Raw genomic sequence first — 16,545 nt, 5'->3', positions numbered from 1 at the left:
ACTGAATTCAGATTATGTGTGTTATGTGTCAGTTACACTAGGTTAGATTTTCCAGGTGCTTTAGTCACAAATATTGTTTAACTTACCTTTAAGTGTGGTTGTAAATTCAGATTTTCCTGCCAGTACACACAGTTCACACAGACAAAAACAACAGTAGTTGCAGACTAAGCATGCAGTTAGAAGACACAAATGTTACACATAATTTCTGAAAATTTGGCCTTAAGTGTTCAGTCAATTTTTTTTTCCAGTAAATGGAAAAAATAACAGTTTCATCAACTGAAAATTAATGGCATGGAGATAATGCTTAAAAACTCACATTACAATTAAATAATAGAAAAAAATCCCAGAATATTAATATTTGTCATGTATAAAAAAATAATTAAATATAATTATATATATATTCCAATTGTAACTATTTTAGATTTTTTTAGTATGTAACCTAATTGAAAGCTTAATTTGCCTTGGTATATTTTCTACATTTTTTACCAATTTCAGAATCCTGCCTATTATTACAAGTTATCAATAAGTTTATAGGACACATCGAAAATGTTTCTCCTGATAATGAAGGGATTCTTTGTTTGAAACACAGACAGAGGAAAGCACTGTGTATCAGTTACCAGAGGATCCTATCTTGCATTGCAAAGAGAAAGTGTCTTCACTGAAAATGAAGTACAAGTCTGAACAAGAAATTGCCCTGCCCTCCAACACATACATAAATGTGCTATTTTGCAAACCTGGCAACGTTAAGAAAGCAATGTGACTCAGTGATAGCAATCCATCTCCTTCATTTGGCCAAACTTTGCAGGTATTGTAGGTACCTACATGACTGCATTATACAGTGAAGACAGCACGGAAAAGGTTTATGCCCTTACCTGTGCAAAACTAATGAGACATTGTGGGCAGCATGTGTGGGAAGGGGGCTGAGGTGGGCTCCATAGCTTTGCTAAAACCAGTGCAAGTCAGACACAACTTCCCACTGTGAGGCTGAAATGAGAAAAATATAAAATCAGGGGAGAAAAAAAGTTTAAAATTTTGAAAAAAAAAAAAAGAAGAAAATTAGTTTTGTGCAAACAGCTGAAGTCAGAAGAAATGCCGAATTACATAAATTTCATGAACAGACTAAATACAATCATAGTTATTTCTTACCTGTTTGGTCCATATTCCATTGCTTTGTTTTACACATTTCATACTTGGTGTAGTACTTTGACATCAGTAAAGGAATTGACCTCTTTCAGAACACAGGCCAGATTTGACTGGAATCAAATCACCAATGTCAGAAGCAGGACAAAGCCAAGTGAGCCAGCCAACAGTTTATCCTACCAGATGTTACCGTCACCTTTCTTTTGTCAGTGTCTTCAGAATTTTCCAACTGTCTGAAACCCAGATGCATGAATAGTTACTTACACCAGTGCCTGATGTCACCAGGTAAGCTGTACTGGAAACAAAACCAGGAGGGATCCGAGCGGACTCAGAGGGCAAGAAGAGCATGTTGTAAAGAAAGCTATCAGGAAGACGAAGTTTCAATAAGATTTTTAGCAAACATAAAATCACACCATGAAGTAAGTTTCAGACAGATAAGTACAACGCTTGCAACAGTAAGGCTGTGCAGGTAATGTGACAATCAAACAAGCATAGTCCTGATATCCTAGAGCAAGAGTTTAATTTCAGCTCTGGGACATAGATACTTAAATACTAAGAATAAACTGTAACACATTTGGTAAGAGGGAATGTCAGGAATTAGGATCTCCAAAGCACAAGAACTGTTCATAGATTGGGAACAAAGTAGCACCCAGTTGCTTTGAGTGAAGCTTCAAATACACAATATTTAGAAGCAGAAATTGCACAATACATTGCTATGCTTTTTAACTTCTCACCCACAATTAGCTTCAGAAACTTGCGAAATTCACAAGCTGGGATGTGCCTACTAACTGGGACCATTAAGGCTGGACTTGAGGTGGCACAAAGAGTGAGAAGAAAACAATGTATGTGACCTTAATATCCCAAATAATAATGGGAAAAGACAACAGAAACAGCCCTGGCATCCCTGAGCCAAATTGCTGCAAGAACTTTTCTTGCAGAGAGTTTGCCAAAGAGAAGAGTAATTTGATGTTTTCTGGGTGAAATTACCGGGAACTGGATGATTCCTCTATATAAGGAATAGATTAACGAATTTTTCATGATGCAGGAAGATGACACCTGAGATTGTGTCCATAATTTCTGCATAACAAATCTGAGGATGCAAACAAAATCCCCCAAAGGGTTAAGAAAATCAACAGGAAATGCTGAGTAAAGAAGATATTAGAGGATAAATTCTAAAGTCTGACAGAAAAACAAATTTCCATTTTTACAAAACAGGTTGAAATCAACATTCTGACATTAGGTTCCTTTTTGTATGACAATAGGCGCTGTGCTATTGCTGCTAGTAAGTGAGGATGCACAGACCTATGGGGGAAAAATTGAAGTTCAAAGTCGACAAATACCATCTTTTCAGAAATGTTTAAGAGAAGCACTGGCAAAAATGTGGCAAAAACTGTAAAATGCAATGCTGATGTTACCAGCTGGAGCAGTTTATCAGCTCAACCTCTATCAGTGATTTCTTCACAGCACTTCTGATGGCTGCCAAGAATAAGGAAAAGCATGACGACAAGACACTCGGCTGCCAAGAATAAGGAAAAGCATGACAAGACACTGATGGCAGAGCACTTTTGAGTCAAGCTAAACAAACAAGCTCCACAAGAGGCTCCCACAAAGTCTGACAGAAATTAAGCACCCAAAAGTGAGTCATAAGAGCTTGTCACAAAAAAATACACCAAAGTTAAAATCCAGGAGAGTTGCAATTAAAAAGTGAATGGCTGGGAAAGTGTTGAAAGCTTGTACTGACCACAGGTAAAAATTATTTTCATTGACATAGGAACAGGGAAAAGCCAACAGGACAAGAAAAAAAGTTGTGTTTAGATACCAAAATAAAGATGCTTAAAAGTTCACAACAATTAGCAAAACTCACAAGTCAAAACCCCCTAGGATATCATTGTACATGGGATAAAGGAACTGGACGAGGCAAAGTTAAAGCAAGAACAGTAGCTGACTGCCCATGGCTTTCACCCTAAGAAAAACCAAAGAAAGCATTATGTACCAAAAGGTATTCATTCTACAGTCTTAAAATTTCACAGATTAAAGGAAACAATCTCTATCATAAAATAGATTAGTTACTTGGTTTCTTTATTTGAAAATATTACAAATCTGATTGATAAAGCAATAGTATTGAAGTTACATTACTTATTATGTTTTTCAAATACCTTAAACCATTAATTTAAGAAAAATCTAAAAATGTTGTTTATAAAGCTTGCAAATCTCAAGATTGAGAGATCAGTGAAACTCAGGAAGCGAGATCGTTGACAGAGATGGCGACCATTGGGTCAGTTGTAGTGCAGTCAGATGTAAAGCCACACAACACACAAAGTAGTTTGTCCCAAGGAAAGTGGGAAGACCAAGAGTTAGATGCGATCTCCTGGAGCTTGACACTGAGAAGTGCAGAAGTCTTGGCACCACACCTGCCTCAGCCACATACAGGTCAAGGACTAATGAGTGCCCCAGCCAATCTCTTTGAGTGAAGGATCAAAAGAGGATTTGGAGGACACATACCTTGGCATGCCTGATCAACAGACCATAAGTATGTCCATTTGCACCAGGGACTGACAAACTCTGACAGAGCAGAACAATGGGCACCCTCCAGGATGAACAGATTGACCTCAAAATAGTCCCAAATATGAGAGGATGGCTCTGAGGATGGTATTACCCTCCTACTCAGGTCTTAGCAGTCTGAAATGACCTGGTCAATCTGTCTTTGTGTTCAGCACAGACGTTTTGCAGAGAGCGCCATTCTCAACTGAAAGCACCAGCTCCAGGGAATGACTTGACATAGCTACATCTTTTCAGCACAAAAAATGACAATAATATTTGAGATAGATCTCGACTGACTTAGGATGGTTAGATCCGTCTTACCCAGCAGGGAACGCTGCAGATGAATGTTTCACTCTTAGCATGTTCATCATCCGGTTGACTGCAGATAGTAAGCTTGGCAGATACATGCCTAGAACAACATAGGCAGGAATGTGGTCCTCTGACTCAAACAACAAAGCAATACAAAGCCCACAGCTTCCAGAAAAGCCATATGCAAGAGGAAGCTCGAAAGGAATAAGCACATAGAGAAGAAACACAATTTTAAAAGGGATGCAGGTGTATGTAGCGGTGGTTGCAAAATGAGAAGCAGCTTTTAGAATAGGAGAAGACTTGGAGACAAAGGTTGCGGCAATGTACAACAGTGAACAAACAAGATAATGAATAAGGGTTGCAAGACTAAAAGATTGCAAGACCAATATGACCCCCACCCTGTCTTTGTCTTTAAACAATTCATACATTCAAAGTAAGGGCATCCAGGAGTTTACAATGCATATTCTTCTAAACCAGCATTAAAAAACAAAACCCTCAAAATATTAGCACTGACCTATAACTCCAGTGTACTTTATACAATACTAAAAATAAGCAATGATTTCCCTTCTTTAGTTCACACCCGTCAAGTATCTCAGGGTGCTTTGTCATTATTAACTACATTTTGGATCCATGGCAAAGATATCTATTCCTACATACGAAGGCAAGAAATTACACTGTGCCACAGCATTATTTATATTTAAAATGTGTAACGGAGCAGGCTTGCTAATCAGGCAAGTATTAATACCCCTAAATTTACATGGTAGGAATTTAAATGCAAAACATGAAAGGCAGAATCAGCACAACTCAATAACATGTTCTAATTACTACACTCAACTTGTAGCAATACATTATCTCAGATTAGTATAAGTGGAGCTATATCATCCCCATTACCTATCTCCACCTTACACTTCCCATTGTAAATCCTCTGCAGTCAGGTATTTAAACTCCCCAAAGTCTTTAATTAAAGTGTGTCAAACATAAGTCAAGCAACAGGAGGTAGAAACCAAGGGAAGACTGAGAGAAGCAGCCACATGGGTGTCGGAGAGGGTCAGGATGGCTGGTAACCACGAGGACGTAACCCATCCTCTGACCAAACCTGAAATTGTGACTGGCAGTTCAGAGTCTTCAATTACACCGTCATTCCTCACAGGCTTTTACTCAAGCAGGGCTATTTTCTACAACATTTGAGGTTTGAGAGGTTAACTTAGCAACCTAAATAAGCCTCTACTTTGCAGAAAGATTTAGGTGACATTTCTGTGTTTGATTTTATATATCTTAAGGGGGAAAAAAATAATCAAGCACAGAAGCTTAATAACCCTCTGTCACACACACACTCCTAAATCTCCAGCATGGTGGCAGGGACAGCAGCCTTTTGAAGCATTGCACTAACTGCATTAAGCTGCTAACAGAGGACATCTGTTTTGCTAAAGTAGCAATGTGACAATTAGCCATGAATAAAGTGCAGTGGCCAGAAGTCTGACTCATGCCTTTCTTCCCTGTTCAGGGAAGCTTTCTCTTCTTGCTTCCAAGGAGAGTTGAATGATGAGGACTTGCACTGCAAGGTGCTAATATGAAGAGAACAGGGGGATTGAGTGTTACACACTGTGTGTGGCAAGAAATTCTCTTCACAATTCTCTTACAACCAGGACTGTGCCCCAACAAGCCCTGTTAATCTACCCTCTCTCTCAGCATCTGCCTCTCTGCTGGTTCTTTGTTGCTTTTCTGCCAGTTCCCCGAGGGAGAGAGGGAGGGACACATCTAACCAATGCCCCTCCATGTTTATCTGGACCTCCTATGGAAGAAAGCCCTCAGACAATGCTGCTCACGGCTCTGCCGTTCAGCGCCTGCTTTCAGGAAATAACTTCCAGCACCTATAGCAATTCTGCTGGTATGACTTCCAAGAACGATGGCAAGCACACTCAGCAGCTTTCAGCATTTGACAATTATTTATGGATCAAAGGGTAAATTGGATGGCATCCATTGATACTACGTAACAAATTAATATGCAAGAGATTAGCAGTTTATACTGGCAAAGACAACAGTCCTTTAGATACAGGTTTCTCAATCGATTGTACATGAAGTAACTGCAGTACCTGGACACATCCCCAAAGTTAAGCAAGCAAAAAGAAAAAAAAAAAAAAAAAACAAGATGGAAAAAATTGACCTATTTTTTTTTTATTGTTCCAGTTGTTATGTTATTGCTTGTGCATTACAGTAGCAATGTCCAGGGAGGTCCTTTTTGTCCAAATATGTTCCATGGGTGTTGAGTTAAAAGGGATTGAGAAATACCACTTGAGGTCAAAACTGTCACTCCTACTATAACTATTATGCTGCAAGAAATTTTATTGCTTATACATTAATTATATTTATACACTAATGATTATGCTGCAAGAAATTTTATTGCTTACACTAATACTGCTGAGAGAGGCTTCAGAGTTTCTCATATAAACCAGAAAAGCCATCTTCAACCACAGGAAACAATATGTATCATCCTAAATATCTATTGCTTTTACATATCTGCTCCTCTGCAGTCTCCGGTTTCCTACAACAGCTCTAGTGAGGATTTATGGCAGAGAGTAGGGATGGTGAACATGCATGGGACAGCACAAGGTTGCAGTTCTGGACCTGGGAACAGAGGAGAAAAAGAAGTGTCCTCAGAGGCTGAAGAACTATTGTACAATTGGAGAAAAGTAGGGAGCAGGAAAAGCAACTTTTCCCAGGCTTATTTGCTTTAGGAAAGACTTTTCTTAAGAACATCTTATAAACCATTTCACCAACTGCAAAATCCACTCAGTTTGCAGAGGTTCTCAGGATATGTACTTGAAAGATCAGCTATCATTCCTCACAACCTCTGCGAAGCCTTCAAACGCATTTCTCAGATCTTGTTGTTTTGCCTCAGGTATTTGCCCTCACATTCATTTTTCTTGCTTTTCACACCACTCCTTCCTGTCAGAACAGCCACATGCACAAAGTAGCTCTCCGCTGCTCTAAGAGACCATTACCATTTACACAGCAATGCTGGAAACAACAGGGACAAGCACATTAAAGGACAGTTGAGTTTTTCCGGGCAGTTTCTATGTTGAAGTGATCTCACCCTTTCCATTTGCTGTGGCTTTCCAGAAATAGGCACAGCTCACACGGCAGCTCCTTTGGGGTGGGTAGTCAGGTGTCTCCCCTCGGACCCAACTTCAGTCACTGGGACTTCTCTGAAGTGCAGATATCCCACGGCAGATTTACAATCTGTTTGAGCTGGATCAGGTCCCGGAAAACACAAGTTAGAAAAAGCCCAGTCTCTTCACTGACCTATGGACCCTCACAGGCTTTGTTATGAAGGAATATGTCCTTTTCTCTCCTATTAAATATTTATAAAAACAGTAGGGTAATTTCTTATACTATTTCACTTGGTGTTTCATGTCCACCTTCACAAGGATATCACACTGACTGCTTTGTGCTTTCAGAAACCAGGAGATAAAACAGCATGAGAGTTTGTATTTGCATATTTGCATATTTAAAGTCCAGAAACTGTACAATTAGCAGACACGAAGCAAGGCCAGAGAATGGTGTTTGTTCACTTTTCACAGTTGGTTTTCTCCACTTGTGTGTTTAAAAAAAAATATGCCTGCAGCAATGTGAAGGACAAACATTTTTTTCTACTAGTCCTTCCTACAGAGATTTAATGCTGTTAAATATGTAAATCACACATACCCTTCTTTTACTGCTCATCTTTTCCTCACCCAGTTTAAGAACATGTTCCAGGCTGAAGAGAATGTCATTCATTCTGTCACAAGCAAATTTCTCCAGCACAGCAGACATTACTCCTGAAATATGCTCTGTCTGGTCTGTTTTAAGGCAAAATCTTCGAAGCAATGTGGTCACAATTGTATGACACATTTGCAACTGTTTTTAATGAATTCATGTTTTACCCCCAGAGATTCTTGTGAGAGAACTGCATGACGAAATGAGAACTGGAATCACAGATGGATAGTGCAAACACTGGGTGTTGAAAAAATTGCCTTATATTCAGGAAAATCTCATCTATAACTGGAGACAATAATGAAACTGATTTTATAAACAGAATTAACTTCTGACTCTTTCAAAACAATGGTCTAAAAAGATTTGAAAGAATTGAAAAGTTTTTTATCCTGTTTTCAAAAACAGCTTTTGGGTTTCGTTTTTTAACTCAAGCTTTCAAAAACTTTGTACTTCAACAAGCAGTTAAATAAGAGCATAGAAATTGTAGATCACAAGGCTGAAATAGCAAGAAATAAATACTTGTCAGCTGAGCACTGTAACAAAGTTTTATGTCCCCCTTACTGTAGGTCCCAGTATAATTGTATTAAAGCAAGCAGTACCAGCTGCACACGTAGGCATGTAGCATCCCAGCACATTTTAATTTCAAGCTAACTGAATGATTCCAGGTGTCAGTTTCAATTTCTTTTTCAAGTTCAGTGAAAGGTGGACAGCAATATCCAAGAACAAAGATTGTTTTTCCCATGGTAAAGATCAGTTCAGACCTTAGTGTGCATAAAGGCTTTAATTACGTGACATGCGTTATCTGAGCACCGTCCCTGGCAGCCCCTGCTCTGTGAGCAAATTCAGAAAGCTTTGTCTGCTGTGTCAGGCTTCATCTCTCTGATACCAAATTCTGATGCTGTTATGAAAAGACAGAGAATAGCAAGAAAACCTTCTGGCCAAGCCAAAAGATAACTACTTTTGAGAGCTGGCTTCGTACCCTGAATGCCTGTGCACTGCTGGGCAAGTCACAGTCCCTACCCTTCAGATGTAGCGATTGCCAATTACCCATTCATTTAATTGATGTCTGTCTTCAGACTTCAAAGCTCAGGTCAGGAGAAACATATTGTACTCACAACTTACAGCTACTGCTGTTGTGTTTTGAATATAAATATGTAATTTTATCTTATTTTAATATTTTGATACACAAATGGGAGTGTGTGCTAAAGCTGCTGAAGGACTCAGGCCCTAAGCTTATCCAATGAAGCACACAAGGCTGTTTGTCAACCTTGGCATAGACCCTACAAGGACTGTTACCCCCATTAGCAAAATCAGGGTGATGGTACCTGGACCTGTGAAGATTTAGTTGTTATCTTTTATGCAGCATTCAGACAATGCCACAGAAAATGCTATGGATACATTAGTCACACAGTATTTGGTTCTGTGCAAATTTTGGTGATGCAATAAGTCTGAATATGCCTACTGAGCGATAAGGGTGTAGAGAAATTGGGGACAACCTTTGCCGTTAGCAACGTCCATCCTGCGAATGGGGTCCTCTAAATAACACAGTGTGTGATCAAACACCAATGAAGTTTTAGCATGCAAGCCTACAAAGACATTAACTTAAAACCATGAACAGTCTTAAATATAAAATTTCCTGAAAATACCACTACATTCACATAACAAAGCAGGTATTCGTAACATAACATGCAATCAAACTGCTGCCAATGGGGAGCGACACTGGTTGCTACAGACAGACGTGAGAAAAGTTTGAACAATACCAATAGATTACACTCCTTGTGACCGGTCCTTAACGTGGAAATCATCTTCCCAACATCTACACTTACAGCATAACCCACTAAAGGAGTCAGTGCTCAACACACTTTTCAGAAAGGGGAGGATGGAAAGGTAAGTCCTCTGTCTTTGTTCATTAAGCGCTTCGGGTTGATCTGTTGTGACATTTTCTACTGTTCAGATCCATGGAGTACAGGGAATTCTTTGATCAAATGGCGGTGCTGTTCAAGGAGAGTCATTTTGGTCAGCTCTGTGCTAAGCATCCTGTCAAACAGATCATAAAGATAAGAGGCAAGTAATTTTCAGTCCTAACTGACTCCCCTACTGCAGAAGCTCACCTGCAAAGCTGGATAAAAACCAACTGGCTAAAGTTGATAAACAATAGCCAGAATTATTCTATTCAATATTTTCTGGTTTGTTTTGGGGTGTTTGGTGTTGTTTTTTTTAATTATGGCAAAGTTTTCTCTTTTCTTAGGCAGTACTTAACAGCAAAGAAAGGAGAGAGGCAGGGTAAATGGAACAAATGTTCTACTTTCTAAGCCTCAGGGATGCCATTCCCACATTTAAAATTGTATAATTACTTTGTTTTTCCAACATCTGGGCCTGGTCTAATGCCACTATCTCACCTAGAGAAAACAAGGGTTAATGCAAGACATGCAGTAATTTATTTGGGAGCTTCCCTAGTGCACTGCATTCCCTTATGTGGGAGGGAGAGACTAAATTATAGACCTCTTATCTTGATCAGAGGGCAGAAGAGCGTGGTCACAGTGAATAATATCCATGTACCTGGTGATCAAGAAACCCCGCAGATACTGTGTTTTACCAAAACGTCAAAGAAATCTATTAAGGACATTGTGTTGTAGTATTTGAATCTCATCCTCAACCAGTCTCATACTGATGGCAAATGAGCATGTCATGAACTCCAGCGTAGCCTGGTGAAAGTGGTTGGTTTAAAGCTAGCTCTTGCTAAGCTGTGACAGCAATGCAGGCACAGCCCTTTCAAAGAGACATTTGCTGCCCCCTGCCTGGGTCCTCAGAGGATGCACTGCTCAAATACTAAAATTGGGATAATTTTGTGCTGTAGAATTCACACTTCATCTATGCTGAATTATCTAGCACTCTTTCTAGCAGCTGTTGATGTTCTTCTTAAGCAGGCTGAAGGCTGCACAGAGACAGCTTCCCTTAACTACAGCATCAGATCAAGTACCTGCATTAGGACTAGATATGTAAACAGTGAATTCCTGCAAAGATGTGTCCTTTTCTGGCATGACTCAGGTCAATGCCACAATAGTCTCAGAGAGCAGCAAGCCTGAAATCCTGTGCACCGCTGCCTGCAGGGCCCATAATTCCGTAGCAGTCTTAAAACTCGTAACGCCATTTACAAGTGCAGTAATGCTCTGCATTTCTCTGTGATGTTGGTTACTGTCCATGAGTGCTGAAGCTACTGATACCCTCAATATTAGTGGAGAGTGGTGGCTGTGATATTTGTCCCTGCCTAAAACTACTCAAAAATAGGCTAAGAGAAGCTGCCTGCCTTATATGACAAACTAGAGTCATAGATAGCTATAGTATTCCAGAAAGTTATTTCAAAGAGAATATAACACAAAATAGTCCAAAAATGAAAATTTTCTCTGTAATGTTCCTTAAAATGCATTTCTTGTAGAATATCATCATGTCACCAGCTGACCCCAGAATATACTCTTATTATTGGCTTCTCCCCTGCCTCATCTGCTGTATCTTATAAACTATTCAGGGAAAGGGCAGCAATTTTATTATTATTATTCCTTTAGACTCTCACACTGCAGGATAGCAAATAAATAGTTCCTAGACTGTTGGCTAAAGATACCACAGGCTGAGATTTCTTCGCAGATATTAGGACAGGTTCATAAGCTTTTCACTAACAAAAAAAGATACAACAAACTCAGCTGAAATATCATTTCAAATTAATCCAGTTCATTGGGACTTTTTTTGGGTCGATGATCTCAATGGATAAATAACCCCTCTCAGGAATTCCTTAATGAAAACTTCTTATTTTTCCTTATCAGATATTTTATTCAAGAAAATACAAAGGAAATGTTTTAGCTCAGGACATCAAACTTTAATGGAATAGTCTGGCTTTTAGAGGTATTTTGAGTCACTGCAAAACTAAAATGTATTTTTCTGCTGCAACTTACTGCTCAGTGGGTACCATAACAATCAAGAAAAAAATCCCAGAGAAACACCCCAGAGAAAACTGTCACTCCAGGAAGAAGGGAGAGAGAAGAACAAGAGATGTTGGAATAGGGTAATCCTCACCTCTCCAGCTATCTGACATTAGCACCTATAAGAAGTATCCCTGTTACGACAGCCTTTATGCTTTCACAAAGGTAATAAATGCAAATAAAATGGTCCTGCCGTTGAGTTTCTGTGAACCATGACCACTTTGGGAATACCCGTTTCTCACCTTGCTGCAGGCATCAGTTTGGGATCTAAGAGCATCAAGACGCTAGACCTTATCAAGGCTTGATATTTATACTGTCAAGGTCCTTCATTAAATATTGAATAGACTAGATGCAGGACAGAATCCCATTCCGTCTGACTTTCCAGTTTGACACAGTACCATTCATACATATTTCCCGAGTTTTCCATGAAGTTTTGCAAAGCTGCAGGTACCCCACATTTCCCTAGAGCTTCCAAGATTAGGTCAAAGCCACACTAAAGAGTAGTAAATTATATTAACGTCTTCTCTCCCCAAAACCAGACCTCTAGCTATGTCATCAAACAAAATTAAGTAACTTCAACATTACTTGGTGAGTACTGACTCTTTCTATTTTCCTCCCAGTGCTTAAAATTTGATTATTTTTCCAGGATATTCTGAGAATTGCAATCATGCTGACTGATTTATAACACTACAACTTCTCTTACCTTCTGGAGACAAGCAAATGTTTGACCTTTTCCCATCCTCCATAGGTTCTCGTAGATAATTGCTAATAGCTCTGAGGTTGATACTGTTCCCTAAGTGCCCTGGGATGAATCAGCCCAGCCGATTTGAAAACATCACATTCATCTAGTTATTTTCTAACTTCTTCTTTGTAATCTAGACAGAAATCTTCCATGAACATCAGTGGTGTTAAATGTGTTCACCTCTAGATCACCATTGCCATTTTCATTGACAAACAAAGGCAAAAAAGGGGATTAAATTGTCCATCTGCCGGAGAGCCTTCCTGATGTAGTGCAGTTGTACAAAACCAGCAGTTTCCTTGGTCCTCATTATAGTACTGAAATATAGAATTTTTTATTCTTTATTACTTAAATTTACTTTGTGCATAAACCTTAAGGGTACACAGAGCAAATCTGTCAGGTACCACATCTAGAAGCTCCAGATGTTGAAATTTTCATCCCGTCTCTATAGTCACCAGCAAACTCTTCAAGGAATGAGACAGTGCAGAAGCATTCAATTTAGGTTGTGCTTCTGACACTGTGCAAACACTGCAATACATTTGTTAAGGCTCAAGAAACAAGGGCAAGAATTGTGTCCTTATTAATGTGGGAATTTGTATTAAATCACTCCACCTTATGCTATTTCTTGCCCTTCTCTTTTATATGAGCAACATTTCTCTCCCTATTAAAGGGGAATACTTCTCACATGTGGGAAACATCCACTTTTTTCCTGCAGATGCAGCATAGTGCAGAGTACAAACATCTACGCTGGCTTTGCAAGAGTTAACTTTGACAGCAGGAAGAAGCTCGCTGCAGAAAGGCAAAATCCTGCCTGGGCTAACTGCTCCACTGAAAACCAGGGCAAGCTGCCCGCAGGGCTGAGCCGGCCAGTTTCTGCTCCCTGAGCAAGGTCAGTTACAGCCAGTTCAAAAGTCTTGGTGCTGAATGTACATCCTAATGTCCAAATACAGCTGTGCAACCACTCTGTCTTCTCCTCAACAGAATATTTCATATAAATGCTTGGTTTGTTGTTTCTTTTTTTTTTTTTTTCCTCCATATTGCTCTCTCCTCCCACTAAAGTGATATGTTTTATGTGGTCCTCCTGTTCCATTGCAGTCACACCTTCCCAGACTCCAAATCATGACATTTATGATCATGTTTTGTTGTTGTTACAGAAGGAAGCTGACATTGGTCCATTGTAAGTTCAGAAGTAAAACAGCTGAAAGAGAAATAATTTGATCTACTAAAGATTTGCTCAGTCTTCGCATCTCCTTGCTTTATCCGTGTTCTAGCTGATACTGGAAAAATTTAAATTCTCACTAACTCTAAGACTCTCTTCATAGAACTTGCTTGTTTTTCCTACCTTTCTCCTTTCCTTATAATTCTTCTTTTTCATTACCACCAGGTTAAAAAAAAAAAAAGACTGCTAGGCCAAGGTATATTTTAAAAGATCTCTGCACTAAGCTGTGATCTACTTTTCTTAACCTCTTACCTCTGAGAAAATGCTTTCTCCTCTGTTGACTAAAGATCTGTGAACAGGAAAATATTTTACATGTTAATGTCAGGAAAATAATGTTTTAACAAAGTTAAAGCTCTCACAGAAAACCTTTTATTTCCACCTGATTTTGGAAATAAACAAGTTGACCTACATGTGTTGTTTTAATTGTCATTTATAGTTATGTATATAATTATTATAGCTTTCTCTCTCCAAATGCCTTTAGAGCAAAGATGATTTTTTTTTCCTCTTTTCTTTTCATATTTTGGCCTCAATTTTATATATAAGGAGATTACTTCTCACACCTGCTGACATGATGAGCTACTTCAGAGACGAAGAGTTCCTTCACCAGACAACTCCTCTGGGTTTAGAGCATCCTTGCAGAATTCAGTGGAAAGGGAGACAGATGAGCATGGCGGTAACATAAGGCTCTGAGCCTCTCCAAGAGCTACACAAACCCAAAATCTTCAACTTTGCCTCTACATTTTCTATATTTTCCTTTATAGCCAGATCTTCCACTGCATGGTTGAACGGTTGCATGGTGCTGCTCTGGGGAGTCACAGGGGAAGAGCTCAGCAATGGGGGGAGGATGGGGTGACGAAGGACAAAGCAAAGAGTTCCATCTCTGATAAAACACTGTACTGAAGCCTGACCATTTCCCATGTTTGTAAACAAAACTGAACTTCCAGTTCATTTCCAGGAAAATACAAGATGGCCTAACCAAATCCCCCTCTCTGCAAGCCTATCCTCCCTGACAGGTCACCCAGGTCAGCTCCCAATAATTCCTCAATGTTTTATCTGCAAGGATTTAAGTTTTGAAGTGTGATCTAAAAGCTGCAAGACAGAGACTGACCTACACGCTGATGTGACAAGCCAGGAGAACAGCAATCCTTTAAATGGGGCCCCATGCCAGGAAATTGGGCACCAAAGTACGATCAGCTTTACAGGCTAAAAAGCAACTAACCTCAGCCATCACAGAGAGAGTAAAAAAGGTGACGATCTGGGAGCAACAAACTGAGCTGTGGACTGACACTAGCAGGCTGCTTAACATTCACAATAGAGAAGACAGAAAGGATGTCAATCCCTCTCATCTGTCCCAAAAAGGCAGCCTGAGCAAGCCATGAGAAATAATGTAGAAGCAATAAATAAGAGAAGAGAGAGGAATGAAGAATATGGTATAGGTCTCCAAGACACCCGTGGAGTGACACCAGCAGCCCCCGAGCAACACAGCTCAGCAGCCTGAAGGCTGAGAGAGTTAGCATGGAATATAGAAGCGGCAGCTGGGCTCCTCTCAGAGTTGCTCTCAGCTTTGTTGGCCTTCTGCAGCCTTAAAAAGCTTTAGAAGCTCAAAAAGAGTGGGCTTTATTAGAACATGAGCTAAAATGAAGTGCTTTTAAAATAAGTCGGGCAAGAACAGAAATGCAAAGGCTCTGAAAAGCATACCTCTCCCATCTCCCTGCTGTGAGCCTCCTGCTGATGTCCTGCTGCCACACCTCCTGTGCTGCGCTCTCCTCTCCCAGGCATCAGTGCACAATAGATTAAAAATCACCAACGAGCAGTTCCTGTCACAGACAGACATTAGCACAACCATATAACCTACCCACGTGTGATGTATAGTTTTCCTCTGAAGCGCCCTGTGTGTCTCCTCTTGAGCACACAGACGAGTGGTAGTTATGTCTGTTGGTTTGGGTTCAGGCAACTCCACCTGCCCCAGCTGCATACGGGCCTTGCTGGGCAAGCTTCCATCTAGGCCTAATTATGAGCGTCCCTTTTGGAAAGACATCTGGGGAAGTGTGTGGCCATCAGGAATAACAGCATCACCCAGCAATGACATTAATGCTTTTAATTCTACTGATGTTTCCAGCTTTATTTTTAAGAAGCAATGACAGCTCCAGCATCCCCAAATCACAGCGTTCTCTGCTTTGCCTTATCTATCCGTGCACACATGCAAATCCACAGAGACTTTGACAGCAGTTTTTAACAGGGCACACAGTTTTCCGTCAAATAAAATGTCAGGATGTGATCTTCCATATTTCACTAGTGCTATTCTGCCATTTAATTTAATAACAGCTAAATATCAAGTGCTTGCTATTTTGATGCTGTGTTCCATCAGCTATTGAATTAGAAATAATGAGACAGGTCTAAATTTGTGATTCATGGTAAACTGCCTAAACGAATCTCAATCACACAGCGGCTGACATCTAGTGATAACTGATTAAACAGATGATTGTCTGTTTAGCTGTCCTATCCCCTCTCACAGGAGTGGGAATATTAATGAAGGACAAGTTCACTTACACTTTACAAGTCTTTTCCAGATAATATAAATAAATTTGTATTCACCACAGGAACTTTTTTTCCTTTTCTGCTATTATAGACCCTTTCATTGAATTTGACCAATGTTTTGTGTATATGACAAGCCTTTGTAGCTTCAGGTATACCGCTGAACTTCTGAGGTGATTAAAAAGTATCTGTATTTCTCTATTTACCATCAGCTCTAATTACAGCAGGCTCCTCAACCCAAATTTCTCTTTAGAGAAGCTCCTTGCACCTGCTGTAGCAACCACTCAGTGCTGATCCTGACAGGAGACAACCCACAGGAGTAAACATTTGCTCTG

The sequence above is a fragment of the Charadrius vociferus genome, unplaced genomic scaffold (assembly GCF_000708025.1).
Source record: "Charadrius vociferus isolate BGI_N301 unplaced genomic scaffold, ASM70802v2 scaffold214, whole genome shotgun sequence".
NCBI classification, from domain to species: domain Eukaryota; kingdom Metazoa; phylum Chordata; class Aves; order Charadriiformes; family Charadriidae; genus Charadrius; species Charadrius vociferus.
This window is presented reverse-complemented; position numbering follows the sequence as displayed.